Genomic DNA, 8,117 nt, shown 5'->3' with positions numbered 1-8,117 from the left:
GGCTATGTCCAAGCTAGTTGGCCTCCAGTTCTCCTTCAAGTATAGGCGCGGCGTCGAGAACGGCGCTGCCGATGCCCTCTCGCGTGTCGGCCACCACTTCGCCATCAATGCCCTGTCCACATGCCAACCGCAGTGGCTACAAGAGGTGGCCAACTCTTACGAGACGGATAGTGATGCCCAAGATCTTCCCCAACGCCTGGCCATCTCCAGCCCCGACGATCAAGGCTACGAGCTACAGCAAGGCGTCATCCGCCTCCATGACAGGATTTGGATTGGGGCCAACTCCGCCCTCCAAACCAAGCTGATCCACGCCTTCCACGCAAGCGCAGTGGGGGGGGGGGGCACTCCGGCGTGACCGCCACTTACCAGCGCCTCAAAAAACATTTCGCCTGGTGTGGCCTTAAACAGGCGGTCGAGGAGTTCGTGCACCAGTGCGCCATCTGCCAGCACGCCAAGCATGAACACATCAAGATGCCGAGGCTCCTGCAACCACTTCCCATGCCCACGGAGCCCTGGCAGGACCTCACCATGGATTTCATTGAAGGCTTACCTGCGTCCGAAGGCTACGAAGTCATCATGGTCGTCGTCGACCGGTTCACCAAGTACGCACACTTCGTGCCTCTTCGTCATCCCTTCACGGCGGCAACGGTGGCCTGTGCTTTCTGGGGCAACATCATCAAGCTGCACGGAGTTCCCCATTCCATCGTCTCCGACCGGGATAGCATCTTCACCAGTAACATGTGGCGTTCCATCCTCGCAGCTGCTGGCACCAAGCTGAGCTACTCCACGGCGTACCATCCGCAGACGGACATGCAAAGCGAGCGCGTGAACCAGTGCCTCGAGATGTACCTGCGCTGCGCCGTCCACGACACACCCTCCGAATGGCGCAAGTGGCTGCCGACGGCGGAATTCTGGTACAACACTACGTACCACTCCTCCCTAAACACTTCCCCTTTCCAAGCATTGTATGGGAAGGAGCCCAACCTTGGAGGTCTGCCGACGTTCACTGCCAACCTACCAACAGAAGCTGGTGAGGAGCTGGACTGGGCTCAACACACCGAGGCACTACGCGTGCAGCTAGCGCGCGCCCAGAACAGGTTCAAGCAGAAAGCAGACAAGAACCGGACCGAGCGCTCCTTCAGCGAGGGGGATCAAGTCCTTCTCAAGCTACAACCCTACGTACAGTCGACGGTGGCCAATCGCCCCTGCCCCAAGCTCGCCTACAAGTTTTTCGGCCCCTTCACAATTCTGCAACGCATTGGCACCATGGCTTATAAGCTCCAGCTACCAGAAGGCAGTCGTATCCATCTTGTCTTCCATGTGTCACAGCTGAAGCCTTTCACACCAGATTACTCGCCGGTGTTCTCCGAGCTGCCCCGCACATCGGACCTCACCGCGGCTCCATTCCAACCTGTCGCCATCTTGGATCGCCGCATGGTTAAGAAAGGAAACAGCCACGTGGTCCAGATACGCATCCAGTGGTCATCGCTCTCTACGGAGTCTGCAACCTGGGAAGATTACAATGTGCTGCGCCATCGCTACCCGGCGGCACCATGCTGGACCGACGACGCTGCAGCTCATGGAGGGGTAACTGTCACACCTGATACAAGTGTATCGATGAACACATGAGAGGTGAGGAGAGCAGCCTAAGTGTAAGTGCTGGGCCGAGGCCTGAGTGGGCTATTGGGCCGCCTGTGGCCAGTGTGTGGTGTGTTACATAAACCAGTCTGTAATTCTGGATCGGTTATGAAATAAGATAACACTGGAAGTCTCTCTCTCTCGTTCCCCTTCGTCTATCTCCCTCCCTGCTCTCCTCACCTACCTCTATTCTTCCCGTGCGATCGATCCCCTTCCTAGGGTTCATCGGTCGTCACACCGCCTCCCACATCCGTTGGAGGAGCTCTTCGCGGAGGACGAGCCACTCGCCCGGCTGTACATCGACGACGCCGACGACTGCTTCGAGCCCATAGGGACAGCAGTCCGTCCCCACCTACGTCTCCTCGTGCGCCTCCGCCTGCGGACGCGCCGGCTCCTGCCGGGTTCGTCAACGACGACGTCGGGCGCATCGCCTGCCCGCGCGCATCACGGGGCACCGATGCGGGCAGGCGGTGGTTCCCGATCTCGCAGGCTCCCGCCGGCTCCCCTCGCCGCATGTCAAGGCCGGCGTCGGTGATCTTCACCGACCCGGATCCAACACGGGGGCGTAACGAGCTGGCCCCACCCAGCCCGCCCCGAGACGCCCTGCCGCTCCACCTCGCTCCTCTCCTCCCCCCGGGCTGGGGTCGCCCGGGCTGCGGCAGGTGCACAACTACAGCGCCAACTGAACTACACCCTGTGCCTAGTTCGCGACGAGGGTCCCTTACAGCACGAGGTAATCATATTCTATTCTATCACTCTGAAGATCTGGATTTCTTCAGTACGGACGCTTTTGTCTTTGTGCTTGGTATTTTAGTTTACTAGCATAATGAGCACGCGTTGGATCAATTGAGAAACCACATATGTTACCTTGATATAGTCTCCTGGGCGGTGGATCTTTATACTTTCGAATAATTACAATCAAGTTCATAGGTGTGAAAGTGATACCTGATTATATGCCAAATGCAAGAAAGAAAAGAAAAAAACGACGGTCTGGATAATGTTGGTTTGACATCCACCAGTTGAAGCTGTTTTAGCAAAATGCCTATGCAGCTTTGGTTGGACATATTTCAAACCCTTCTTATATGGTTTTAACACTTACACGGCACTGTGTTCCAATCTTATAGTCATGGGAGCGTTTTCCGTGCAATCATAATTATTGCACTTTATTTCTTTTGATACATTATCTGAAGGACTGGAGTATCACCAAAGAACTAGCCATGGAGAGCGGTGCGTGGAAGCCTGCTATCCATGTGCCAGCAGAACCATGAGTTGGTCACGAGATCTTATGTGTTTCACCTCTAGCCTACCCCAACCCTGTGTGGGACTAAAGGCTTTATTGTTGTTGTTTTATTTCTTTTGGTACATTGTCAGGCCAGGCACATTTCATAAAGAAAAGGTTTTACATGAGAACTTGAGAAGAAAGAGTTGATGAAGTAAATTATATCCGAACAGTATAACGATGTTGTGGTTGGAATTTACAAAATGTCATTTGACACTGAAGAGATGCTAGTTTTCATAATGCTGTGATTCTGCCCTGGTAGTTTTGGCATAATTTATGCAATGGTGCTGTTAATTCTGCATAACATCAATATTCGAATTCAACAGTATTAACCTAGAGTTTTTGCAGAGTTCGGAGCACTACGTTTGGCGAAGGTCCTGCGACGTGTCAGTTGAGTTCGAGCGCCTTTGGTCAATCTACCAAAGGTGTGATGGTCTAAACGATTTGCCCTACGGCGTTGTTTGGATAGTGAATTTTAGCCATGGGTATATATAGTACAAGTTTTTAGCTGAATTTTTGTAAAACCGGTTTTAGTATTTTTTTATGATTAACGAGTTTATAGAAAACTTTGTTTTGGTTAGCAAAGAATAGAACCGGGCTGGTACAGTCCATTGTTTGGATAACCAACTCTTATTTTTCTTTTCCGTGTCATCCGTGAGCCCGTGACCTTCTCCTTCTTCCTCTATCGTCCATTGACGAGAGTACATGACCAAGCTCCAGATATGATTCTTCCTCCGCCCTGGCTGCTGCTCGCCTCCAGTTAGGCCCGCACAGCTCCACGTGCTATCGACCGGCGACGGCGCTTTCCCTGGCACCGAGGTCGTTGCTTTCTCCCGGAATAGGCTCTGACTGGGCTGCTGCTTGCCTGCCCTCGCACCTCCATCATGTGTGCGCGGCCGCCGGCGACCGTTTACCTTGGTGGCCGAGGCCGTCTATGATGTGAATGGAGCAGCCACACCCAGGCATCGCATAACTCGTGAGAGTGCTTGCCGCCGTCCACCCTGACGTCCATCGCGGCCAGCCACGCGGCGGCGACCATGCCGGCGATGGAGCTCAGTCTATCACCTGAGGGGAAAATATGTTAAAAATAATTGTGTCACTAGTGTGAAAAAGAGAAAAGGGGACTCGCAATTCTGGGGAGAGATGTTGAAACACAAGGATTTCTTCTTTTCCTTGTGCAAATTTGTTGTGGGGAATGGAGAGAATACCCGGTTCTGGGAAGATTGGTGGATTGGCCCAAAAGCCTTGAAAGATAGTTACCCACGTATATACAATATATGCTTTGACAAGGAGAAGTCAGTGGCCTGGGTTCTGGAAAAAGGACTAGATAATATAGGCTTTAGGAGATCGCTGTTATGGGAACATATCAAAGAGGCGTGCGAAAGTGTGGTGCTTGATGAGTCCTCTGATAAGATTAGGTGGACTCTTACTGGGGATGGAAATTATAGTGTGAAAACCTGTTATAGACATTTGATCCAGAATGAAATGAAATATCCATATAAATTTTTATGGAAAGTGAAAATGCCCCCTAGAGTTAAGTTTTAAATTTGGTTGCTGCTTAGGGGAAGCGTTCTGACCAAGCAGAATCTTAAAAGGAGGGGGTGGAAGGGAGACACAAAATGCTCCTTTTGTGGGAGAGAAGAAGATATTGAGCACCTTTTTGTCCACTGTTCTGTTGCTAAGATGCTGTGGATGGTTTTAAAATGCTCTTTTAATATTCATGATATCCCTGGAAAAATCAATGACATCTTTGGGCAATGGCTAAACAAATTTGGTAAAGATAATAGGAACCTCATGATTGTGGGTATTTCGGCAATGTTGTGGACAATGTGGAAATTAAGGAATAGATTAGTCTTTGATAATCATAGGGTTACTGATCCCTGTGTTCCTGTTAACTTGATTATTAAAAACTTACATGAGTGGTGTGTGTTGCAGAAAAGCCAAGAAAAAATATATCTCATGAAGGGGGGCGTAAATCAGGTTGAGCGGGTGGCCATGGAGATCTTCAAGGCGACGCGCGGCTGGGCAACTGGAGTTCCAAGACTTGGTGGTCCCTAGATCGACTACGCCGATGCCTGATCTTCTCTGCGCTTGCTACTAGCCTTCCTGCCTTCTCTCGTCTTCCTATCCTAATCAAAAGGCTGTAACTATGCAATTTGCCCCTGTGTGTGGCTTTGAATGATGTAATAGCTAGCGATGTTTCCTGGAGTCTAGTTTGCTTTTGGTTTCCTTAGCGTGATCTTCGTTAGGGATCTACCAAATATTCTGGCAAGATGATGATATGGGGGAGACGGAAGGGATGGCTTCCTCTCCAACATATCATCGCCAGTTTGTTGGAGGTTTCGGTTTGGTTTGTCTGGAGTCTGTGAACGGTTGATTTCTTTATATGAAATCGGAGAGGCGAGCTCTCTTTTATCAAAAAAAAAATTAAAAATCTCGCGGTTGCTAATCGAGGAGGTAAATGTTTGATCGACCGAAGGACTTGTACTCTTCCTGAAGCAAAACTAGAACCAGCGAATTGTTGAGGAACGAGAGATGAGGAGGAAAGTAGTAGTTACGACCAGTATTTGAGAAACGCGCTTTTGCAAAAACGACTAATAGTCGTTTTTCTGCAAACCCAGAATCCTGGGTTTCTGGAAACTAAGTTTCCTAAATCCATGGATTAGGTGGAGTAGCCAAACAAGATTTTATACGGTTAAACAGATTTCCTAGTTTATAGAGATCTGATTTTGTACATTTATCCTATCCAAACAACGCCTACGGGGACAGGGAGGTTGCAGAACCAATGCGGGCTATTCTCAAGAAGCGGCTCCCTGTATGTGCTCAAGTCCGCCGTGATACCTCCTTGCTTCCCCGACGAGTACCAAGAAGCCATGACCTCCAACTAGTCGCACATGTTGATTGTTAGAAGGGAGTTGCAAACCAGAACTTGTTTTGGATCTTTTGCGGCTCCGTGGCTAGGATCATTGGACATTAAAAGTTAGTTTGGGATATTGGCCCGGCAGCACAAGTTGCTTGTAGAAAGCTCATACTGGTGTTACTGGTGTGACACATTTCCTTTTCTTGTTTGCTTTTGTGTCTCTTGATGATAGAACTAGAATAGTGTTGATATGCATTTTTTTGTTGAAGTCCATTCAATTGTTATTTCGTTGGCTTTGGTGTTTCCTAATTGGATGCGATCTGAATGCATAAGGATTCCCAGTCTCCATCTATAGTATTTCTCTTAGGGCTAGGTCTATTGAGACTTAAGCAAGTCTCAGAAGAAATTGTACAAATCTCCATGTATGATTGACTTATCAAAACGGTTTCTCTTATCTAAATCTCTAGCTTAGGCAGGTGAAAATGTTTTGTTTTAACAATGGAACTGGGACTTTGCAATTTACACTACCCAGAAGTCTAAGAAACAATAGAGAAGAATCTGCAACTCTGCATCCCCCAAACCTAGCTAGAGGACAGATCAAGTCCTTGAAAGCACCCAAAGAGACGATGAATGAATGAAGAATAACAAAAGGCAAAACCAATTAATGTAAAGGTTGCAAGGGCATAACACTAGTGAGCGAGTAGGGCCGGCTATTTTAGGCAGTTGTATCAGAGGAAGCACATTACATCAGATTTTGGCGTGGCAGCTGCAGGAGAAGACACAATTCTGCAATGTAACGAAATACTAAATCTTGGCAGCTGCAGGAGAAGACACAGTTCTGCAATGTAATTACAAAAGCCCATCCTCACGACAAACTGATTGATAGTATAACATAGCAAATAATTATACAAAGCATTCACCAGTGCTTAGCTTAGCACAGTTTGACATGGATCACAGTAACAATGTCAAAACACATGGCTAAACTTAAGATTGCTCATTACAAATCATATGGATTCAATACCATCTATTTGTAAGCAGTCTCTTCAGATCTTCGTCATCGTCAGAGAAGTCGATTGTTTTGAGCATATCCTCCCGTGCTCTGTCGCTATCTGCTCGGACTCGGGCCCTCTTAGCAAGAAAGTCATCATCAACCTCGACGTATCCATTCTTGGCGTACTCACTGCGTACCCAGGCCTGAAATTTGGAATAGTCCTCACCAATTTTATAGTAGGCACGCACACCAGCATAATAAGCCACCATTTCCTCATCCATCTCCTCTTCTGGCGAAGGAATCAAGTCAGGGTTCTGGAGCTTCAGGGCCTTGAAGTCAGACGGGGCATCACGGTCATCATCGATCACACGGGCAAGGATCCGAGCGACGTCCGCCTGTGGCAGCCGCGTCATTTTTTTCCCTGGAACCGACTTCGCATAAGCAGCTTCCAGTACCGCGGAAGAACCGGTCGCCGTCGCCTTCCTTTTTTTGGTGGTGCCCGGCTTCAGCGCGCGCTTCTCCACCGAAGACCGCTTCAGCAGGCACAGGCACTCCTTGCCGGCGGCCAGCGAATCCTTTGCCGGCCCAACTAGATCCGCCGGGAGTCTGAGACGCGGAGTCTGAGTTTTTCTGTTGGCCGGGCCTCCAAAATCGGGCCAGGATCCCCACTGGAGGAGAGTTTTGATCACTTCTTTTAGAATGGGCCCTCTTTTTCTTTCTGTTTTCTGTTTTCGTTTTTTCTTTATTTTTGTACTTTTCTTATACATAAAAAAACTATTACTAATATACATATACATATATATATATAATATTAAAAAACACTCTACAAAATACATTTGGAAAATGTTGAACAAGTATTTGGAAAATGTTAATCAAGCATCCGGAAAAAACTAGTAGAACGCCCGTGCGTTGCTACGGGCTACAATGCATATTTCACATCGCAGATCTATCATACGCTTCAGCAATTTCATTAACCACTGAGTGAATAATTATTTGATATGACAATACTGCAATTTCTTCTATATGTGATGGTCCACATGAAGATAACAAATTAAAGTCTCCGTCTAGGCTGTATTAGGAAGTAGACACTTGTATTAAGTTGAAGAAAAGCAATCTTATTTCTCATTTACAATAAAGATTATATATTTGAATTAAAAAGTTGACAATATATAAATCCGCAAAGCAAGGTAAATAAATTATACAACAAGCTTCCACATCGCACCATGTCCTGTCATCAAGTCAGGATCATTTTTATGAAATCTTCAGAAGTAGGATTTTTAACATAAGATATTAGTCTCATATATTACCTGAAAAGAAATCCTAACTGGAAGAAATAATGACAACTGACT

The 8,117-nt window shown here is 47.7% G+C and overlaps 1 long non-coding RNA gene across 1 annotated transcript; it reads left to right on the top strand.

Annotated features, from left to right (window-relative positions):
- The first annotated feature begins 1,745 nt into the window (after nucleotides 1-1,745).
- LOC125539548 lies at nucleotides 1,746-5,146 on the top strand. Its single transcript, XR_007296900.1, has 3 exons — nucleotides 1,746-2,371; nucleotides 3,266-3,342; nucleotides 4,853-5,146. It is a non-coding gene; the product is annotated as an uncharacterized LOC125539548 (long non-coding RNA).
- The last annotated feature ends 2,971 nt before the right edge of the window (nucleotides 5,147-8,117 follow it).

Source organism: Triticum urartu, chromosome 2 (assembly GCF_003073215.2).
Source record: "Triticum urartu cultivar G1812 chromosome 2, Tu2.1, whole genome shotgun sequence".
Lineage (NCBI taxonomy): Eukaryota > Viridiplantae > Streptophyta > Magnoliopsida > Poales > Poaceae > Triticum > Triticum urartu.
The sequence above is the reverse complement of the archived record's forward strand: the minus strand, read 5'-3'. Positions and strand labels throughout refer to the sequence as shown.